Source organism: Pezoporus flaviventris, unplaced genomic scaffold (genome assembly GCF_033815535.1).
Source record: "Pezoporus flaviventris isolate CSIRO_AGI_PZ_B2104156 unplaced genomic scaffold, CSIRO_AGI_Pfla_v1 ptg000023l, whole genome shotgun sequence".
NCBI lineage: Eukaryota > Metazoa > Chordata > Aves > Psittaciformes > Psittacidae > Pezoporus > Pezoporus flaviventris.
In genome coordinates, this window is record NW_026892571.1 from 8,395,175 (window position 1) to 8,417,243 (window position 22,069).

At 44.7% G+C, this 22,069-nt stretch overlaps 1 long non-coding RNA gene across 3 annotated transcripts in view; it reads right to left on the reverse strand.

Moving 5' to 3' along the window:
- The window catches only part of LOC133270953 (uncharacterized), a 42,331-nt gene that overhangs the window by 6,606 nt on the left and 13,656 nt on the right, over positions 1–22,069 (reverse strand). Inside the window, exon 4 of one of the 3 annotated variants that reach the window (XR_009743972.1) lies at positions 14,741–16,022. The exons of 1 other annotated variant lie outside the window; for it this stretch is intronic. This is a non-coding gene — a long non-coding RNA (uncharacterized LOC133270953). Of the gene's footprint in view, positions 1–14,740; positions 16,023–22,069 lie in introns of those variants that run through there. One more of the 3 variants, XR_009743971.1, reaches the window with a different exon arrangement.

The window sequence follows — 22,069 nt, forward strand, 5'->3', positions numbered from 1 at the left end:
GATCCCCTGAAGTCTTGTTTCACTCAAATCTTGTTGATTCAGCAACCACCCATCGGACACTTCTGCAATCTAACATCCCAATATTGAGTTCAACTGAAGTGTCAGCCTGTACTTTACAGACCCCACATATGGTGACACCCTCACCAGTTCATCCCATAGCACATTTTCCCTGGAGTTCTGTAATGGAATAAGAAAAACACTTTCAAGACAAGAAATTATATTGACTTCTCTTACTCCAAATTAGTTTAGCATTTTAATATTGTTTAATTAGCTACTTGCAGGCGTTTTGTAGACCAGTTTATAATGCTGGGGAAGTATATTTTATAATACTGTACATACAAATAATAAATTTGGCAGATGTTGCCGCTAATTGTAATATTTTAAGTGAAGAGGAAAACCCCTCTGCTTAGCTTTTAATTAGGTTTATTCCAAACTGACACAAAAATAAAAATTTACCTGTCTTTTAAGTAAATACCATCTGCAATATATTTCTGTACACCAATCTAGTTCAAAGGGGTATCTGCGGCTTGCTATACTCCTGTATTACCTTCCTTATGGTATGAAGCCTGTTGGTACAGTGAGGGTAAATCGGCAGTAGTGGTTGTATTGCAGCACAGCTCTAGCATGAAGCATGACCCCCCTGTTTCGGTCGACCTCTCAGACATGTTTTGTGTTAGAGGTGTCCTTGGCCTGTTATCAGGACTACACAGTGAATGTCTTCCTGCAGCCCCTGTCTGTATGTCACTCGGCACTGTAGGACAAGCATGAAACTGGCACACCATGGGCCAGAGAGAGAACTATAATAATGACTTGCTGAACCGTGCACACACAACTTTTATCATTATTTAAGTGGCATGAAAGCAGTAAACAACTGCAGGAAGCAAGCCAAAAGCACACATTGTCACTTTACAGCTAGCATTTTTTAACGTGCTGCACAACCATGGAGTTTCTTCCTTTCGTAAAAAAGATAAAAGTCCAAGTGAAATAACCCCTAATGCTAGCTAATTTATTTTCCCATTCCATGTTTTGCACTTCCAAAGGACAAAAAGTACCAATGTAAATGCCTAATGCCCGAGGAATCAGGCCACATTTGTCACTGTTTACTGATGTACAATTTGCATGTACAAGTTTACTTCCAGCAGCAGGGATACAATGCATGTAAAGTAGGAGGCTTAGTTCCACATCAGACCGTTGCGAGCTATTTATGCCCTGGGACCAGTCGTGAGAGTTATTTATGCCCTGGGACCAGTGCCTGGCAGACGGGCATCACTGTTGGGAGGGTGAGCCAGCTCCTGGGCTGGGCCAGCATCAAGTCTTCTCATTACCAGAAGCCTTTAAGCTCAGCCCAAGGGCAGAAAAGCAGGACCTGTGAGGCAGCCAAACAGCCCCAGCTGTAGAGGGTGTTTTAAGCCTCTCAGAAACATTTATTGCACAAGACGCTGCTGCAGTACCACTCATGGCAGCTTTGAAGGCTGAGGTTCTTCACTGATGTAATTCCCCCTTGCCCTCACCGGCTAGTCAGACAGGCACTGACACCCCCTACTTTTAATGGATTAATGTGAATTGTACTTCTCAAAATTGAAAGTGCTGTAAATGAGCCTCCTCAACTTGCTCTCTCCTTCGCGATGCAACAGGAGAGAAGAAATAATAACAAAATCACCTACCACTGCTTTTTTCTTTAAAATGGGAAGGTTTACATTTAAACCCTCAGCTCCTCCATTCCTTCCGGACTGATATTAATACGTACCCAAAGCCTAAAAAGCTAAAGGCATGCCTGAAGCCACCATCAGCTGGTGACATACTGATGGGTTCTGTGTTCCCACTTGTGAATGCTGGATGATATGAGGAAGGGAAGCAAAGTAGCTGACATCATATCCTCGATTTGTAGTTGTAATTCTGGTTCATCTCTAAATCAAGCAGAATCAAAATCTGGAAAAAAATATATATAATTGTTTATTTAACCTTTTACTTTCTTTTCTCCTTAGCTCTTATTCTTGGGGAATGGGAGTGAGGGGATGGGAGGAAATTACAAACTGAGGGGCTTTTTGTGCTCACACAGAGTAAAGAATGTGTTTTACTCAACTGCCTCTGAAATCTTGGGGGTGTTGCAATGCTTGGGAACACTGAGCTTGCACTCAGCGTGGCAGACCCACACATGGACATCAAAAGGAGCGTGACCAGCAGGTCCAAGGAGGTGATGCTGCCCCTCTATTCTTCTCTGGTGAGACCTCACTTGGAGTACTGTGTGCAGTTCTGGTGTCCTCAACATAAAAAGGACATGGAACTGTTGGAACAAGTCCAGAGAAGGGCCATGAGGATGATCAGGGGACTGGAGCACCTCCCCTATGAAGACAGGCTGAGAAAGTTGGGGCTGTTGAGCCTGGAGAAGAGAAGGCTGCGTGGAGACCTCATAGCAGCCTTCCAGTATCTGAAAGGGGCCTATAGGGATGCTGGGGAGCGACTGTTCATTAGAGACTGTAGTGACAGGACAAGGGGTAACGGGTTAAAACTTAAACAGGGGAAGTTTAGATTGGATATTAGGAAGAAGTTCTTTACTGTAAGGGTGGTGAGGCACTGGAATGTGTTGCCCAGGGAAGTTGTGAATGCTCCATCTGTTGCGGTGTTCAAGACCAGGTTGAACAGAGCCTTGGGTGACATGGTTGAGTGTGAGGTGTCCCTGCCCATGGCAGGGGGGTTGGAACTTGATGATCTTAAGGTCCTTTCCAACCCTAGCTATTCTATGATTTTATGATTTCTCCTCTCCATAAAGAATTCTCCCCACCTCCAAGACACTTATGGCTGCCTGCCAAGCCCAAGCACCCAACCAGCCCAGTGCTGATGCAAGGTGGTACATGTGGAGCCACTTGATCTGGGGGCGAGCTCCAGCCTGGGGACCTGGGTTCCCAGCTTTCAGTGTCATGCACCCAACATCAGCTTCTCCTGTGGGCCAGCCCTCCTGAACTGCCACACAGCGACCTGCACACAAAATAATTAGCTTATAGACACTTTCTGTTTAAGAACTCCCATAGCATCCCAGGTAACCCTGCTTTCTCGTCTTATTAATTTTGCTCTGGTTAAATGAAAGCTGATAAAATAAAAACTGCTGTAAAACCAGAGAAAATTAGGTTATGTAAGCCCTTTTTTTATTTATTTAGCATGATATCAAAGTTGTTTCTTATCATTCTTCAGGTACATTGTGCTCAGGGATAAATTAAACTGTCTATTCAACAAAGAGGAGCTGTTTTTTCCGCTGCTACTTTTCTCTCTCTTTCTCAATTCTCACTCTATTATTAGGAGAAAAAAATAACCAGCTTAGCTGAAGCCAGAGGAGCCCTTCCAGTTTTGCACATTCGCACTGTGCCTTTAACTCGAGTAATCCAAGTGTTCCATCTATCGGTCTCTGGCCGATACAGCAAGCATCAAAGTCAAAAGTACAATGATGTTTTTCTTTACATAATTACTTGCTGATGTTGACAAATGGAGTGACAGCTGTGCCCTTTTTAGGGCAAGATTTGTGCAGAAATCAAAGTCACGTAAATAATTTCCCTGGGTGATTTTTCCCCTCTCCTCATCCTGCCTGCTCTGTGCCCACAGCCCAGCTGTGTGCTGAGCTCCAGAGAGCAGCCATGCGGCTGGAGCCACAGATGGGTCCCACTCCCCCAGGTGCCAAATCCCAGTCCCAACAGTTTCTGTTATGTGTTGGGTTTGCTTCCACTGGAAATGGGATTTGAGCTTTTATACACTGTGATGAGAAGAGCCAGCAGAGTCCTATACACCCCCAAAACTGAGGTCAAAGAAGGAGAAGGAGAAAGAGAAGAAGACAGAGCTACCTGTTGGGAAATACAAGGGAGCAGCAGGGTTCAATGGGTTACTGCCTCTTCCAGATTTACCTCTTGCAGGGCTGGGTGAGCAGCATCCAGCCACCTCTGGCTTTCGTCTTCAGGCAAAGCTCAGTGCTCACACAGGATTGGGTATCTCCTCGAAGCATCCAGCTAGGTGAAACAGGTACTGGAGGAGAGCAGGGTTGGGGTATAGTCAAGAGGTCACTTTACTGCTCTTCCCTTCTCTCCCTGCTCTGCTTTTCGTGGTCCCGACACATTCCTAGAGCCTGTCAGTCCCTGACAACGCATGAAAAGCACACAAAAAAAAACCTAAGAAAATCCACTTCTGCTCTTTAAAGGGTTCAGTCAGTGGGACAGGTCTTCCAGCCATCACACTGTGCTTCTGGGGATGGCAGAGGCATGGGTGGAGGGGACCTGATCAAGTTACTGGTGGTTGATCCACTACAAATTTAATGTACTGCCTACTTCTTCTGAAGCAATTTCATTGCTCCATATTACCCGGAAGGCAGCAGCATCTCAGGTCATCCATGCAGGCATGAGGAGGGGTCAGGGGCTCCTTAAGGCCAGGTTGCTGCATCATATTTTTTCCTAATCACACAAGGATGTGTGATGCCCACCAAAGAGTATGGCAAAGCCTGTAAATCAGAGACAGAAGATGCGGTGGGGTGTATGTGCATGTGCATGTGCATGTACACATGGGGGGGGGGTGTCCTCTGCCTGTGCACGCTGTGAAGGGCAGGACAGCATGAGTACATCTATCCCATGACATTGCACTGCAAATATGCAAGTGTTAAAATAACTAATCAGAACCTGACCCTGCAAATAGATGAGCAATTCCTGTAAGGCACCAAGGTTCAGCTCCTGTGCTAATACATTAACTGTCTATGTTAATCTCAATTAGGCAGAAAAGTCTATACATATTAAAATTGTCAGCTTTCTTATTTTATGTGTGTAAGGGCAAGAAAGAAGTCAAGTAAATGTGTGGATGACACTGCTGCGGGAAAACACAAAGTACACCAGGGAAAAAGCCCTTTTTTTTTCCTTTTTCAAGGCTAATATGACCTCAGGGCTCCTCAACACCGTATGCCAAGAACCTGTGTGCCATTGCATGGCATGGCACTGATCCAGAAGCATCAGTGGCATCAGAAGATGCCGTAAAGTTCTCCCCAGCCTGCCACCTCTGGGGCATCATTCCAGTCTTAAGCTGGAGGAGAGGTGGAGTCCAGTGAGAGCAGGGCATGAAGAGAAACTGAGGCAGGGGGGCCTGGGGCATAAGCCAGGTGGCAAAAATAAACCTGAATTACTAAGGGAGGACAGAAGGAATGGGAGAAGCCAGTTGTTTCTCAGCCCAAGATAAATGATACTGAAGAAATTTACCGAATAAACTGGGTAATTTTACCCAAATAATTGGGAAATTTTACCCCCCAAAATTTACCCAATAATTTATATCAATGAAACAATACAGGTCAGAAATCTTTTCCATGTGTATCTGTGGGTGTTTACATGTGCTTTGATGCATCAATGCAGCTAGAAAAGGCACTAACAGGTAATGATTTCTTTCTCATCTTATTTTCAGTATGACTTTCTTGTCCTGCTTCTGCTTCACGCCTGCTGGCCTGAAAATGGCAGTTCACCAGTTCAGATTTCACCATCAGCTTTGGTAGTTAACACATTTGTGCTTATATAAAGGCTATGAAGGACCTTAGTTCTTCTGTTTAAATAAAAAGTAAACTCAATCCTTTCTTTTCTTTTTTCTTTTTTCTTTTTACAAATGACAACAAACTGTGAACACAGGTAGGAAAATAATTGATGCATTCTAAGAAACTGTCAGGTGTGAAAAATGTTGAAGGCTCAACAACCCTATTAATGCTATGAGAAGGTGTTAGACAGCAGATTTATGTAGCAGCACCAACACAGCCTAAGATATATATGACAGAAAGTAAGAAAACAAAATTCTGTGCAACTACTCCATGTTTTTTTTTTTCTTCTAGAAGCAGTTCTGCAATGCATGATCTGAAACCCAGCAGCTGACAGAGGGATATGAGGCAGGTCCACCTAGACAGAGACCTTTATCAGTCCTTTATCAGACCTTTATCAGTACCTGCATTGGCATTCCTGCAGGGGTTTTGGAAACACAGCTGCAGGTGGCAATAAAAGGGTAAAGCAGTCTTTTCTCCCTTCATGTTTCTGTTGCTAGCTCATTTGCCTAGGAAGTAGATGAGAGGGAGGTTTAAATTGTTCTCCCCGTTTAAGGAGCTTCCTCACTCCTGCCTCAGGCTCTCTGTCCTGCCTATGCGTTAGTCTAGGCGTCCACAACACCAAAGGGACAGTCAGAGCCCTTCTCCTCTGTAACCAGCCATACATGTAATTGGTGAGATCCATGGCCTCCCTTTGCATCATCCCAAAGACATGTGGGGCTGTATAGCCACGCTCCTTTATGAGACTGAATACCCCCAAAATATTCTGGTCCTATTTGATTACCAATATATGTAACCAGGCTTCAAGAGCTGAAGGCACTTTTCAAAGGCTGTCTATGCTGATGCTGCTGTCCCCAGAAGAGTTGGTTTCAGTGGTTACCTCTTTCCTTCTCTCCGTCACTCAGCACTGTGTCCTTTATCTTAAACTGCATGGTATCATGCCCTGATCCCTTTCAGGATCCCTTTCCCATCCAGCTGTGGATAAGTCTATTGCAGAGTATCTGCCATGTTTGTCTCTAGACAAAGCACCATGACGAAAAACCAAACTTTTCCATAACAGCCTGAGTTTTTTTCTTTCCATCAAAAACAAAACAAAAGCTCTGAAATGCATTAATTGCCCATTAGAACTGGAAATGTTCTCAAATCCAACAACATTGCCTTTGCGTTTCACTGTTCTGCTGGCATTTCAGAAGTTTCAAATGAAAAATTAGCCTTCAAATAGTAGGATTTCTTGATTAGAAAAACTTGTTGAAACTGTAATGGAAAGACCAGAACAACTTCATTAGTCTTCATTAAATAAAATAAACGTTATTTCTATTCCCTTCACATGCAATCATATATTGCGACTATTAATATTTCAGAGATGTTTCTTTTGTCCCAGAATTGAATGTATAAAGCTGCAAACCTCCTTGCATGAAAAACAACTTACGATCACTAGAGTGACACGTAGTTCATCTTTTTTACTTTCATTAATTTTCTGTAAATAGAGCACAGTCACTTTGCATTGTTTGCACTAATGGAGAGCTCAGAGCAGTTTACCCTGTTACTACTTATCATTTATTTGGGTGATAATTTTAAAAAGCTTTTAAATTAAAATGATAAAGACGGTTAGGGGGAAAGATACAGCCTTTCAGAAGGTTTCAAGTATGATAGATTATCCCAGCAGAAAAGATGGTTCTCGTTGAAGAGATGTGCCAGGGCTGACCGCACAGCTCAAGCAATTTTTCAAGCCCCTCACCTCATGTTAAGCATCTTTCCCAAAGCCATTTTGGAGCATGATTGCACCAGCCCTCAGCTCACCCCTCTGCCAGGGGCTCAGCCTCATCCAGCCGGTCCCTGGAGCACCTGCCAGCACAGATGAATGTTTTTTCCCTGGTACCTGGGCTCTGATGAGGGACCCACCACGGCTCTGTTCTGCTCCATGGGTACCAGGAAGCCACTACCAGGGTACTGGTGACACCGCCAGCTGAACCCACCATAGTCTTTGGCCTTACCATATCCCTCGCCACTGTTCAGAGGAGTAAGGGCTCCTGGCATACTCTGTCCCATGTTGGCACCCTCTGTGTACGCTGCCCAATACACATGTGAAAAATACCCATGTTTGTGATGGGGCCATTGAAACCAAAGTACTTGAGAGAAGGAGGGACCCCTGGTCCTTGGCTGGCACCTTTCTGCAGTGCTCAACCAAACAGACACCTTCCAACGCTAATTTCCTTCCCCCATTTACTAATTATTAAAAGCTTTTAATAACATATGTTTTAAATAATATACTTTGATAATATAAGCTTTTAAAATCCAAGCTCTACTCACATTCCCCTTGCTCCTCAGAGCCCTGCACCCCCTCAATCAACAGAGGCCAGGCTGGGTCCCCCAACACTGTCCAAAGTGGGACCACTGCCTGGGGGCTGTAGCAATGGGTGACACCCAGAAATCCTGGGGTTTGCTCCAAGCTGTTTAAAGGAGACAAACAGCTTCATAGCAAGCAACACCCTTGAGTAAAGTCAGCCTGGAGAAAGTGACTGTCTGTGGTAGCTGTAAGCAATGGCCTGTTATAAGGCAGGAGATGTGTGGAGCCCCGCTGCCCTGCAGCATTCCTGGCACTCTCCCTTGCTGCTGTGGGGCTAACTTAAGGCTGATGAACCTATTACATCCAAAATACATTTATTCCCACCGTCAACCTTTTGAGCTCCACTTACTGAGTCCTCCCGGGTCTGAACATTGTTTGTCCCAGTGCGGTGGGAGGTTTTCAGCCATGCAGTGTTGCCAGTGTAAGAGCCACTGTGACACTGGCTGTGTGGGGGCTCCTCCAGGGAACTGCTCATCGTCTGAAAGGGTATAGGCATTTTGAGAGAAGAAAAAAGTGTTAAAGTGTTGTGTATTTCTGTCATTAACGGTTAATTTGTGTCGCTATTGGATGCTCTCATCATACCACCCCAGGCACTTTCTGAAGAGGGAAACTTGCTTAAAATAGTGGAAATAGAGATTACACAAGTGTCTTCAGCACATAGCAAGGCAAGTGAGCCTGTTTTGCCGTGGGCAGGGGCAAAGCCACTGATCTAACAGGTTGTTCCAACCTAGAATGACTTGTTTGTCAGTAGCTCTGTGTGACAGCCAGTACTGTTTGACATGGTAACACTCCAACTAGCATCTCCCTCTCTTCCTACAAGGGCTTTGGTTGCCTGCCAGAGAGATCTGGGGCGGGCAGGAACACCTGGCCAGCTCTTGGGAATGATTTAATTTCCTCCCACTAATCTGGTTAGGGGCTCTGAGACAAGAAGAATGAGGAAAGACAGGAGCAACTTGAATCGTTTCCCATAAAGGCAGCTTATCTGGTTCTGCTGACTATGGAGAGAGCCTAAAAGCCTGGCTGACAAACTTAAACACAGAGTTTGTGGGTTTGAAAAAAGACAAACCACAAAGCAGCCAATATGCCTGTTCTCCCTATTGACTAGCCCCTCCAAGCACTACTCATGCATATGCATCGGAAAACAATGCATAAGTTAGGTCATCCTTGCTACTAAATTCACTTGCACCCTCCTCCCCTGAGGCTGACGGTGCAGGACCACAGCATATTGATGGCCACCATACAGAGGAAAGTAGGTCCAAAACATTATTGCATTTAACTTGGCTCTTATACTTCACTCAATGTATTTTACATATTCATTTTTCCAAGCCTTTCCTGCCCATTAACCAGGACACCTTGTTTTTATGGTCAAGCAGGTCATTCATCTAAATTTACATCAGCTATCCATCAACATTTATTCCTACCATGCTTATATTATAATTGCAGCTTGAACTTGGCAATTACTTTCTAACAAAAAAAAAAAACAATTCCAGCAGACAACTCAAGAAAGTCTCATTTAACAAACTATCTTTTGTTCTCCTTTCCCCAAAAACAAACAAAATCCAGTCAGTAGTGAGTTCCCTTGTCACCCCTAGATGCTGGGAGAAGAGGTAGGCTCTCGCTATTCTGAAACTATACCAAATACCATGCAGTCAACTGAGGAAACTCCTTTATGCTTACATTAGCTTCCAAAATCATGGGCCATACCAGCATCTGAATGCTGGGAGTGCTTCCATGCATTAGGTAGCCAGTTAGGCATTGCTATAAACTATAAAGGTAATGTAAATTTAATATACGGTCTTTACACAAACCAATATCCTGCGAGCTGGGCAGAGACAGAGGGGTTGATTGCCATTCTCCATTTTCTTCAGAAAACACCAAGGCTGCCCTCACACTAAGAGCAGGTCAGAGTTTCTTCTCCAACATTTTTAAATCCAGCCCGTTTCACTCCTTATTTCACCAGACTGAACCAAGTACTTCCATAGAAAAAATGCAGAAGACACTTCCCAGCAGTAAGGCAGTAAGAAAGAATTGAATAGTGTTTGGTATCAGCTGTAAATTTAGTTCATCATAAAGCACTTAGGAGTGGGTTTGTTCACAGTATTAGATTTAGGAAATGGCATATGGCATATCAAGTGATTCAGGCTGTAAACTGTACATTTAAGGCCTGCTCATAATGAAGTTCTTGAGAATTTTGCAATTAATGGGAGAATTGGGCCTTTCATAATCTATTTAAGCAGAATACATCATGTGCCATGATAAGCTCCACAGCAAACAAGCTGTCCAGGCATTTGTGTCCCGTTGGAACCCAGAAGCCCTCTGAATTGCAAACACCCCTGCCCATGTTTCAGAGCCGAGGGATGATGGGGCGCAGGCAGGCGGGTGTCTCCACAGACGGCCAAATGCTCTGAATGTAGCAGCGTGATGTCCCCAGTGCCCACCTTCTGACAGCCACCCAGCACGACTGCTTTATGCAACGAGCATTTGTCATTCTGGTTTTGTGTGCTATTCAACATTTTGTGAGAACAACTTCATCCCGGAGCGCCGCTCTCGCGCAGTCACATCCTGCTCTCCCTCCACTCACCCACAGCTTATGAATTCCTGAAAATAAGGAATTTTAATGGGAGTGCTGATTCAGCCTGAACTTTGCTGTACTAGCACAGAGTGCATTGAAAAGACGAAATAAAAGGACCTTACAAACTCCAGCTCTGTGTGCCTGATGATTTTCTCTAGGGAGCAACCTGGCAAGTTATCTGACAATACTCATCCAGAGAAGCTTTCGGTTTGCCTGTGTGCTGTGCATGCCAATGAGGTCTGGAATAAACAAGCCGTGCAGCAAAGCGGTGTATTGTTTATGCATCCTCACATTCATCTATATATAACAATTGGTCCTAAATTAAAAAAGCAGGTATCAATATTGCCTACGTGCTGGCTCCCGGGGAGAAGCTTGAGGGAAGAAGGCAGAATTTCAGTAATAAGGGCTCTTTTCCTCCTACTGATGTAAACAAACAGCCTGTGCCATTGTAGCAATGTTTATGCCAGCAAATACCCTGAGGTGTTGCCCAGAAATCAATCTGTGATAATAAAATCTCAGCAGCTCCCGAGGTCAAGCCCAGGCCTTGCTGTATGTTTGGGGCTGGGGGTGAAGGGTGAGGTAATTAGAAGGGTAAACTCTTCTAATTTGTCAGAACACGGCTCATGAAACACTATCTTCCAAGCCCTGAATACCATGCCGATTACGGCTTGGTTCGATCAAATTCAAGGACAGGAGAAACTGCAGTATGGAAAGCAAGTAGAATTGGCTGCAAGCTGCATGAATACGTGTTTAGAGAAAACTTCTGCAGAGGAGTCAGCTGGGAGGGGACCACTTCTATGGAAACCAAATGACTTGGCAGGTATTTTTCCACCTTCCTGTGATTGCTTATTCTCATTGCAGTACAGCCAGGCCAGGGCATGGCAGTCTGGAAAGAAATGTCATGCCCGGCTCTGTCACCTCAAGGAGCATCGTGCCCTGCAGTGACTGTGATATAGAGGACAGAATTATGGTTTCACTGTAAAACCAAGCAGGGTAAAGCCTTGTTTCACTGTAAAGCCAGGCAAGGAGTTGTCTATGATGACTGTAATTTGTGTGGCTATCCTGCACCTCGGCCAGCAGGTCTAAGAGAAGCAAGTAAAGGAGTCAGGTAGCCATAATTTTAACACGCAGGAAAAGCCAAGCTTTGCTCTAGTTCTCCCCTAAAGCTCCCAATGTCCCTGCAGCAGTGACATACTGTTGTTACCCACACAGTCTCCTTTTCTGTTCCTCTGACTTCTGAGCACAGAGGGCTGTGGGCATGCTGGCTCCTGGGTTACAAGACTGGGCTCCCATCACTGTGTAACTCAGTCAAATGAACATCTGCATATTGTCCTCCAGCTGCTCTTTAAGTTTCCTCCCTGACTGAAAAATCACAGCAAAGTCAAACCTCCACTGTGCAGAAAGTTTGGGCAATTTATTAATGGTTATGAATGACCCTGAGATCACACTGAGCTGGAGCTGCTATAGGGTGGCCATACTTCATGATGCTTGCAGTGCCAGAAAGAGCCATGAAAATCCTAAGACTCCATCCCTCAAGTCCAAACACCCCTGAAATACCACAGGGATTCAAATATTGCTCTTACCACTAGCGATGGCCATGAAATTGCCTAAGCAGGTGATCTATATATGGTATAAAGCTCAGGTTAGGTATTCCTGGAGTCTGATGTAACAAAGCCCCAAGCCACTCTGTACAACTAGAAAGAGGCTGAGGAGAGCAAAGTGGTATGAAACAGAAGACTAAGTCTTCTCTGACCAAGAGGTGATGTTGCTTCTGGAGAACCAGCTTGGATGACAGCTCCAGATTTTGACTGGTCATACAACACTTCCAACTCAGAAGGTCTCCAGTCACTCACACCCTTATGAGGTTTTTGTTATGACATGATGAAAGGCAAGGCTGGTGCTCTTTCCAGCGGTGTCAGAAGCCCCATGAGAACTCATGGCCACCAGGACCCTCTTATTACCAAACCTGGTCAGAAAACAGATATAATGGGGAGAAGATGTTGGCTTAAGGAAGTATGATTAAAACTTTCTTTTCAAACTTCAGGCTTGTTTTTTGTACCAATTATGAATGAAGATTGAAGTTGGCTTTTGTTCTATTGATTGAAAAGGGGAATGATATGTGAAACATACAGGAAAGGACGTGAGATTTTTACAGAGCTGCTCAGATAGGATTGATTCATCATCACTGAGATTTTAGAAGTCTAAAGAAAATCCATACAAAAGATAGGGAAGGTTTTTCAGACCTCAGACATCATCAAAAACACTACTGCTTTTTGAACATAAAAACTCCACACACTGCAAGGAGCCTTTGGATTCCAGCATTTTTAGCTGAACTACTCTTACTATAGATTTTAGATCTCCCCTCACAGTATCTGTCCTTCATTTCATCATTCTTTTCACTATAACTTAAGCAAGAAGCAGGAGGCTCACAACCTACAGTCCTGCCACTCACTGCTCTTTGTATCATCTTCTGAGTATGTTTATTTAGAAAGAAAGAAAAAGACTTTTGATAGTGAGGAAAATCTAGAAAGCAGACCCCTGCAGTTACACAGTCCTGGACCTTGGGCCAGCTTTGTGCCATGGACTGACCAGATCCTGGCAGTCTATTAGCAATCAGATACAAATCCTAAACAGATCCAGGTCCCAAACAGATCCATGACATTCAAAAGTCCCACAGGCTTACAACTTTACTTTTTCTTAGCTGATTGTCTTTCACTTTTGACCTAGTATATAGATTAATAAAACAGAGGTTTTTCTTTGGGTAGTAGTTTCTCCACCACCCTGTTAGACTGTTGAACCCATGTACACGAGGGATTGGTCCAACAAAACTCACACTGCAGCACTGCAACTGAGTGTAGGCAAAAGCAGACTTTAGTCCCCTCTGCCTGTGGATTCGCTATGGTAGAGCCACACCACAGCTGCCTTTTCCTTTGAGAATGTTTTGCAGCCAGCCAAGTTTTAGGACCAATTTGATTTTCTGCAAGCCTGCTAATCAGCCAGTCTTGCTGCCCTTCCCTGTGCCCTCTGAGGGTATGTGCTAAAACCAGTGCGCTCTGGAGAGCAAAAAAGCAGAAGTGGTTCATAATACGTTTCTGTAGGACTGGATTCACAAATCACAGGGTTCCTCAGCACATCAAAAGCTATTTTTACCTAAAATAGAGCAATTAAACCCAGCTCACATCACAGTGCAATTCCCGGATAGGTGAGATTAGCTGGATGGGTCTTGCCCTGCTATTAGGCTGTAGTCTGAAACTGTATGTCCAATCTGAGCTGAACAATGACATTTGTGTCTGCAGGCATCATTTCTAGTGGTGACCCTGGAGTTTACCTTGGCTGAGATGCTTAGGGTCAGGGCTGGCCACAGGAAGCTGCCATCTAATCCTTCCATACCAATTTCTCAGATGGTTCAACACTGCCACCTCTGAAAATCCCAAAAGTATTTCACTGGCTTTGCTAAGGGGACAGTGATGGCAGATCCCGTTGGCAAACAGGCAGTGCCACAGGCATTTGATCACTATTTTTGATCCTCTTTCTAAGGCATCTCCCCACAGATGAATTCTAACTTTCCTACTGCACACTCTCTTTAAGCTACACCCTCAACATCAATAAAAACGTGTTAACAAATGAGTGAGATAAAGCTAACTAGTCCAGCAAACGCCTGAGAATATGTTGGTTTCCTTAGTCTCTAACAATAAAATTAAAACCTAAGAGGGTTTTGTCCTTTCTAGCACATTCAGACTGTATTTCTTCTTCCATTACCTTGGCGAAGATACAAGGCAGATGATATTCAATTCGGGTGATGAGGAGCCAAAACAGGTTTGTTTTTCGGCTGTTGGCAGCCTGGCAATCAATCACTGCAGCCCCACGGGAAGAGCTTTCTTCTTCCTGCATCCCTGGAGAAGTGCCCATGACAGAGCCTCCAGCAGCCTCTGCTCTCTCATTCCCAACCCCACAGCACTGCAGGAGCTTGGGGGTGGCACAGGTGCCTCACAGGCTGCACACACCTGAAAAGGGCTCACAGCAATCCCCAAAATCCTCCAGAAGATTAAGGGAGAGGTGGCACCCACTCAGGTCCCAGGGGTGCCGCAAGCCTCCCCATGCCCCAGGGACAACCATCAGCCTGCCCGTGTGCTTGCAGCAATTGTCAGCCTCCCCCAACAGCTTCAGGCTCTTTCACTCCAGCACTTATTTGCAATATCTACTAGCTCTGACTATTTAAAGAGATCAGAGATTTACATCAGGAGACTTTAAATATAGAAGTAATTTTGTGTAAACTCTTGCCTTTATTGCAGCAAGGAGAAGGGAGGGAAAAGCCTTTCTTTTTTTAGACTTGGCAGGAAACAAGCAGTTAAATAAGTGAATACTATAAAATGAAAATCTTAAAGTGATTACAAGTATGAAAGGAGTGAATATCAAATTGAAACAGCCATTTAATCAAGACAGAGCACAGAAATCCAGCAAGTGGCCTCTTTCCATGATCCCATAGAGATGCAAAAGGAGGCAGCTTACTGTAGCATTAACAATCTCAGTTGCTTGCTGCTCACTGCTGATACCCCAAAGTCTTCCACCCTTTGCAGCTTTTCACATGCAAAATGCCTTCCTTTATGGATCACCCTTGATGTAAAGCAGCTTTAATTATCCAAGAACTGAAATAAAGATGAAAAAGTAATTGCATTTTAATTGCTTTAATAATGGCTGCACTGACTTAAATACTGAAGGGTAAAGATTAGAATACCTTTATGTTAAGATGCATTTCCTTCAAACACAGCTTCTTTGTATTTTGTGCCAGTCTTCCCTCACCCCATAAACATTCACATCAGTGTATGCCACGTTTATTCCTAAACTCCTGAGGTGGTTTGGTGTGTTAGACAGTGATATCTGTACACTGGGGCTTTTTACCATAAGCAATTTTAAGGTTGAGAGATTTTCCTGTAATGTACCAATACCAGACTTCTCAGCTTGAGCTATTTGCTTATACCAGCATCTGAAGACTGGGCAATAACAGCCCTTTGGAGATGGGTGACGGCAGTGGGAGGTTGCAGTGATGATGTTAAATGGTGGGGAAAGTATGCTGTAATGCAGGCAGCTCCCAGAGCCTGACAGAGAGTATGGCTCTGATGGCCCCTGCCACAGGGAACCTCGAGTTGATTTTCCTTGTTACGTGCAGTGGGCACACAAAATCCCCAGGATTTTGGAATGGGAAGGGAGGGCACTGAAGAGGATTTGTTTACTCTTCGCTGTGCCCGTTATGCTAAAGCGTAGGTGGAAACAAATCCTGCCAGTCAGCTGCAGTGGTGGGAAGAAACCTTGCCAGGCAGCCTTTGGCAAGGAAGCTTCAAAAGCCTGACCTGTGCTGCCATAATGGCACTTTGGAAATGAGTGTGACAGTCACTGTTCAATACCGGTGTATCATCTCTGAATGTCTCAGTTGACGGGCTTTCCTTCCGCACGAGGAAGCTTTCTGCTTTTGTTGTCATCTCTGTCACAACAGGAGCTTTAATTCCTCACACCAGCTTCCCACCGCAAACCAGGGCGCTCTCTTCTGCACACAGTTCCTCCTGTCTCTACAACGCCCAGCAGTATCAAGTCAGACAGAATAAGCTCAAGAAAGGTAAAGATGCAAGCAGAATATAGAGTGAGGCTATTGACTTGGCGTGCCAGACAAAGGCTGGACTTGACTCCAGATGTGAGCTGAACAATAACAAAAATCTTGTACTTTATCACCTTTTAAAGTACCTGGAGACATGTCCAAACAATTGCTTCCAATGAATGATTTCAGGCAGTCATTAGCCTCATACAGAGAGAATAACACATGTAAATAACAAGCCAGTCTACTGTGAGTAGAAAAAAGTTATCAAAACCATTTTTAAGAAACACTGTAATGCACTGGGGGGGAGTAAACCTCATTCTCTCCCCCTCTCCCACTCCCTCTTGCTATTCCTCTTCTCTCACTGGTTATGACGCTCAGTAAGAGTTCAATACTGATGGAGGTTATGCTGCATTTTCATAAGCAGTCCAGAGGGAAGCCTTGAGGTTATAAAGCCGTTATTATTGGAGTAGTTCATTTCTGCTGGAAGAATCATTAATTCAAATTGCAAATCAAAATGGAAGCAAATTCCTCTATTTATTAAGCAACTAATTTCTCATTTAAATTAAAGCAAAAATAAGCCAGATATTGGCTATGCCTCAGCAGACTCCTGCTCTGTGAGCATTAGAAACCACAGCAGGTTGGACAGACCCAGTTCCCACCAGGAGCAAAACAAGAAGTAAGTCACAATATGGTCCCCCCAGGTGCCCAGTAGACCTACGGACCTGATGATGCTGTTACCCTGAGCTGACCCCTCGGTGCAAAACTGACACGTGAGGAACAGCACAAAAGGCTGCTCTGGGGGGAGATGAAGCTTATTGAGAAAAGATTTTGCTATGCTAAAAGCAAGAGTAAAGTAAATATTATAGACATTCTTCAGCCCCGTGTAATGGGAATACCGCCATAGTTAAGGCTGAATTGCAATTTGCATTCAAAAGTAGAAAGAAATTACTATAGCTCATTGCAATGAATGAAATTCATCTAATGAATTAGCATATGTTGCTGTGAGACCATTTCCAGTTTCAGAGGAAGCCAAATTTCGTGCACAAGGCTTTAAAAACATTTTCTGTTTTTTGCAGAAATACTCTCAGATGTTCTTTCTTGAAACATCTCCTCTCTTCCCCCACACCACTGCGGAGTTCTGCCCAGGGAACCCCCAGGTTCCTGGGAAGTTTTGTGCAGCCTCTTAACTTTTGTCCAAGCAAGGAGAAGACCAGTGAAGCCATCTGTGGGCACATCAACAGGAATGTGTATATCTGCCCTGAGGAAAGGGGATGGTGTGGGGCCAGGTCAGGAGAAGAAGCAGCAGCTATGCAGGGCAAGGTGAAGCCCACCATGAGCAGAGGGGCAGACTACCTCATCCAGAAATGCCACTATGCTTCTCCCCGGAAAGCCTGGTGCCCCTGAAAGCAGTGATGCTTCATACGTAAAGTATCCTGCAATGCTGTTTATCACTGGTGTACCTACAAACTCCTCAGATAGGAGTCAAGCAGCACAAAACTTTGGCAACATGAGATCTTGCGAGCTCTTCCATGCTGCAAGGACCCACGGCTGGTCCCCTCCCTCCTACCCTGCTGCAGCTTCATGCTCTGCGCCCTGCAGGGTAATTTTGGGATGCTTGGTAGGGTTTCAGTCTCACATTTAATTGGACACATTAGACTTGAATATAGAACTTAATAGACCAGAAGGAAATAGGGCAGGTGGGGCCAATGGCCACAAGATCTTGAAGCCCAACCCATGCCTATGCTCCTCCATCAAATTTAGCACCTCGACAAGAAAAATCTCTGCCACTGATTCAAAGATGCTGTGAGCACAGGCAAGACTTTCTCCCTCTGCATGCAGCTTAGATCTTCTGGCTGGTCAGATCCTCTCTGCTGGGCTGCAATGATAAAGGTAAAACTCACCTGTGCGCTGCAAGAGCCTCTGAAGTATTTTTTATAACACTCTTAAATGACAAATCATCTGTAGTAATTGCAACGTTTTCAGAGTCACCTCAAAAAAGGGTGCTGCCATGATCCAGCATGACTGCAAAGCTGGACTTGGTCTCACAAAGCCAAGTTTTCTCACAAGGTACTTGTGTTTCCTGCTCTTTCTTCAAATACAAAGAAAATAAATACCATATTTTTACCATTAAAAATTCAGCACCTATATTGCTTAAGCCATCAAACCTATTACGAACAAAGTGCTAGCATATTTTAAAGTAATAAACCAAGCACAGTATCTAACAGCGAGGTCATTGCATTGTTCTTGGAAAGTGCAGTAGGAGGATGAAATTGTATTTGTGACAAGGGGTATCACTTGATTTGAATATCAGCTCTATTAAACAGAAAATAACAAATGCATCAGCTCTACAGCACCTCTGATAGCATGCTGAGGAAAGTATTTGGTAGGGTCAGTAGGTAAAAACTGAGCACAATAATTCTCCTCATTGCTGTCTTCATGGGGAGCTCCAGAAGTAATATGCATTTACAGGGAAATTTAACAGAGTCTATGGAAATTTATTCTGTGAGAATTTTCCCTTCTTCCATGGTAGTTGTTTGGATTTTCTTTTCAGGTTCAGATTATGAAAATGATTATTCAGAGGGGAAAACAGCACTGTACAGATGCTACTTTGCAAACAGTAACTTCAGGAGGAGTAAAACGTTATCATCAGAGAACATGGCAATTTGATTTACAAGTGAGCAGACAGGAAAACGTGACAGTAAGAGAATAAAGATCAGCTCCCACAGCATGCAGCACCTGTAGCACTGCCATGGGCTGACAGTGCAGCTACTGCAGAGCCTCCTGTTGCACTCACCAGCTTGTGCAGAGTCTCTGCCATTTGCAGAGCACGCAGTGGTCTGTAGAAGGTTAACCACTGCAGATATGAAGCTAGCCCAAATTTGCCCTTAGCTAAAGCTTCCTTGAGGCTATACAAAGCCTATTCTGCTAAAGGATAGTTCAAAGGTCTGTGTGCTTCTCCAATACTTCCTAAATTCATCTTAACCATCTTATGAGAAGTTTATGTGTCTTTCTAGAGCCCTCTTCACCTCAGCAGGCTTCCACTTCTAAGGCAGAGACCCTTCAAAACCCTTTTTCAATCTGAGCCTCTGCTGGTGACCCTACTCTGTAGCTCGCACACCAGCCTAAGGGCATATTATAGCCAGCCTGCAGACAGCTTTAGGAAAGGGGTAAGGGAGAACACTTTCACAGAAAGCATCATCAGGCTGTCAGTGGCCTCATTAAGCAGAGGGCACCTTGGTCCCCAGATGCACAGGGAGCAGCATGCGGGCCATTAGCAAAACCAGGGCTGCCCAGGACACAGCACAGGCTGCTGTGGGGCTTACGGCAGGATGAGACTCACTGCCCTGGCAAAGGAAGGGGCAGAGAGCAGGCAGGTTAATTAGTTCATACTTTTAATTAATTTACCATTGCTAATAGATGTTACAGATATAGTCCTGGATTCTTGCTTATCTGACAGGGTACATTTACTACATGTCAAATGGCAGGGTATGATTTCCCAACCATTTCTGTCCGCGTGTGCACAGACAGTGTTCCTGTGAGCTGTGTCTAACTGGTAGAAAGTATTTTGGTCTCCAAGCCTCATCTTCTCCTTTTCAGACTGACCACTAATCTGGTGTCAGGCAGGCTCCTCTCCGCTGGGCTGCGATGTGTTCTGTGTGTTTGAGTGTGCTGGTTTGTCTCTGGGCACTGCTGGGGTTTCTTGTTATTGCTGGAAACAGTCATGTTTGAGGCTGCCATCTTTTCTTCCGTTCTGCTCTCTTTTACAACGGAGGGAAGGAGCTGTTTACTGCCTGCCGTGAGACCTGACCTCAGGCAGAGCTGCTGAGGGGGCAGGAGCTGATCCCAAGTCCTGCCACATCCCTTCCCACATCAGACTGCCAGTGCCAGCGCTGCTCCTGCCACAGTCAGACTGCAGCTCTGCTGTTTCTGCCCTGATTGCCATCCTCCCAGAGCACAGGCACTAGCTCAGGTTGGAGCATAAGGGGAGTCTCACTGAGCATAAAGAGATGCACATGGATTTCAAATTAATCCTTTGGACAAATGTCTGCAGGAGCGGGCTTCTGCTCTGCAACCAGCAGAGCCTCAGGAGGCAGGCTCTGAACCCCTCTAAGCTGTCACACCACCCATATGAGTTGTACCACAAAAGAGCAGATTTTTGCCCCAGAAATTAGCAGCTCACCAGACTGAGATGTCTGCCACGTTTCCCAGCAGCTGAGGCATTGTGATTGCTTACAGGTAAGCCAGTGGCACCCTGGATCTGTACTTCAGCACTAGGCTCACATCACTGGAAGAGGTTAGGTTAGAAATCCAACATCAAGTGAAGAATGGTATTTCTGTTTCTTCCCTGCTGCATGAGGGAAAACTAGAGGAGAAAGAAGAGGTGAGAGAATCAGACCTGAGTGCTTCCAGCAATAATTAATAGCAAATGTGGGCAGCACACACAGAGGGCTCCACAGCATCCATGCAGAGGAGCATGTTTGAGCCAGAAAGCTAGCCACTGAGACTGTTGAATCAGCAGGGAATATTGATGTGATTAACAATGATTTGATTTGGAAACCAATAGGAAGGAGACTGTTTGCTTGCTTTGTCCAATTTAGTCCATGAAATACTGGCTTCAATACAGGGAGAAATTCAGCACAAGCAGGAAGGGGATTTTGAGGAGGGGTGGAGTGGGGTGTGTTTGTTATTTTATCAGACATCCGTCTGGATTCTAGCTGGTGAAAACTTGAGCATTCAATCAAGTGTTTTATGTGTGTCTATAATAATCCGAACAAAGGAACAGCTGACAGCTCATGATCATTTAAAGATAGAGCAATTTCTATTTAGCAATCTTGTGACTGCATTTTCTGTATGTACGTGCAAGGCTTCCTAATCGTTCTGTGGGTTTTGTTGCAGCTTGGCTGCAAATGAAACACTATGAATTTACAGGAAACCCAGCACAAACACTAAGTCTTTAAGAGGAATATTAAGAAGCCATTCTCCTGGGTTGCAGAGCGAAGAGGCTGCATATGCACAGCTATTAAAGGCTGCCAGGTATAAGTTGTTGGGCTTATATTCTAACCCTAGGAGGAGTGATAATTCATCACAGGTTGCTTGTATTAGAGAGGAGCATTTCTTAAACTTTAGTCACGTTAAATTGCCTCTTCCACTTTAGCTCCAGGGAGCTGCTTCTGCCAATAACTCCTGGGAGCACTGCAAGAACTCTAGGTGTTTTCAGCAGTGTGGGCTGGGAAGCAAACTGGTCATTGATAAGTGATCTCTCCTAACATTAATGTTTGTTGAGATATGTGAAAAGCTCCATGATGGAATCCCAGACCCCATCTGAGGGTCTCGTTCTGCCACATTATTTTGGCTGAGTAACCACTCGCTCCACAGAAACCACTATAAAAAGTCAACACAAGAAAGAGCAGTAAATGACACACCAGAGCTGAAAGCTTGTCAACTTAGTATTGCCCTTGGGAAATTTATCCTCCTTAAAAGAAACAGCTTTGCCAGTTATGATGTAATTATTTCATAACTCACTGTGGGAAATCGAGGTTTTGTGTGCCCCATGCAATCCAACAGGTTACTCAGATACCCATGAAGTGCTTAGTCGCTCCACTTAGTTACTTTGGAGCTGCAAGGCTCTCCCTGGCTTGAATCAATATGGGATGTTCAACACCGAGTCAATTATGAATAAGGAAAGGTGATGAAATATGACAACGTGACAGCCCTGCCGTTTGCACAGGTCCTTCCCACAGCCTGCGATGGGCACAGGCTGAGAGGGTTGCAGGACCCAGGCTGTACCAGGCACCTCTGCCTACAGCAGGAGAGCTAGCTGCTAATTCCTTTCCTCTCTCACAGCTCCCAAGGCAGCACTTCTTGAGTACGATCAGAGGTGCTGGAGGCTGTCTGCTCTGCTGCTGGAGGCTGTGGGAACTCTGCTGGCCAGAGAGCTGAGGACTGGCTTACTCATCAGCACAGAAAGGAGCAGGACTGCTTATACAGCTTATTGGAAACACTGATATCTCGGACACCTCC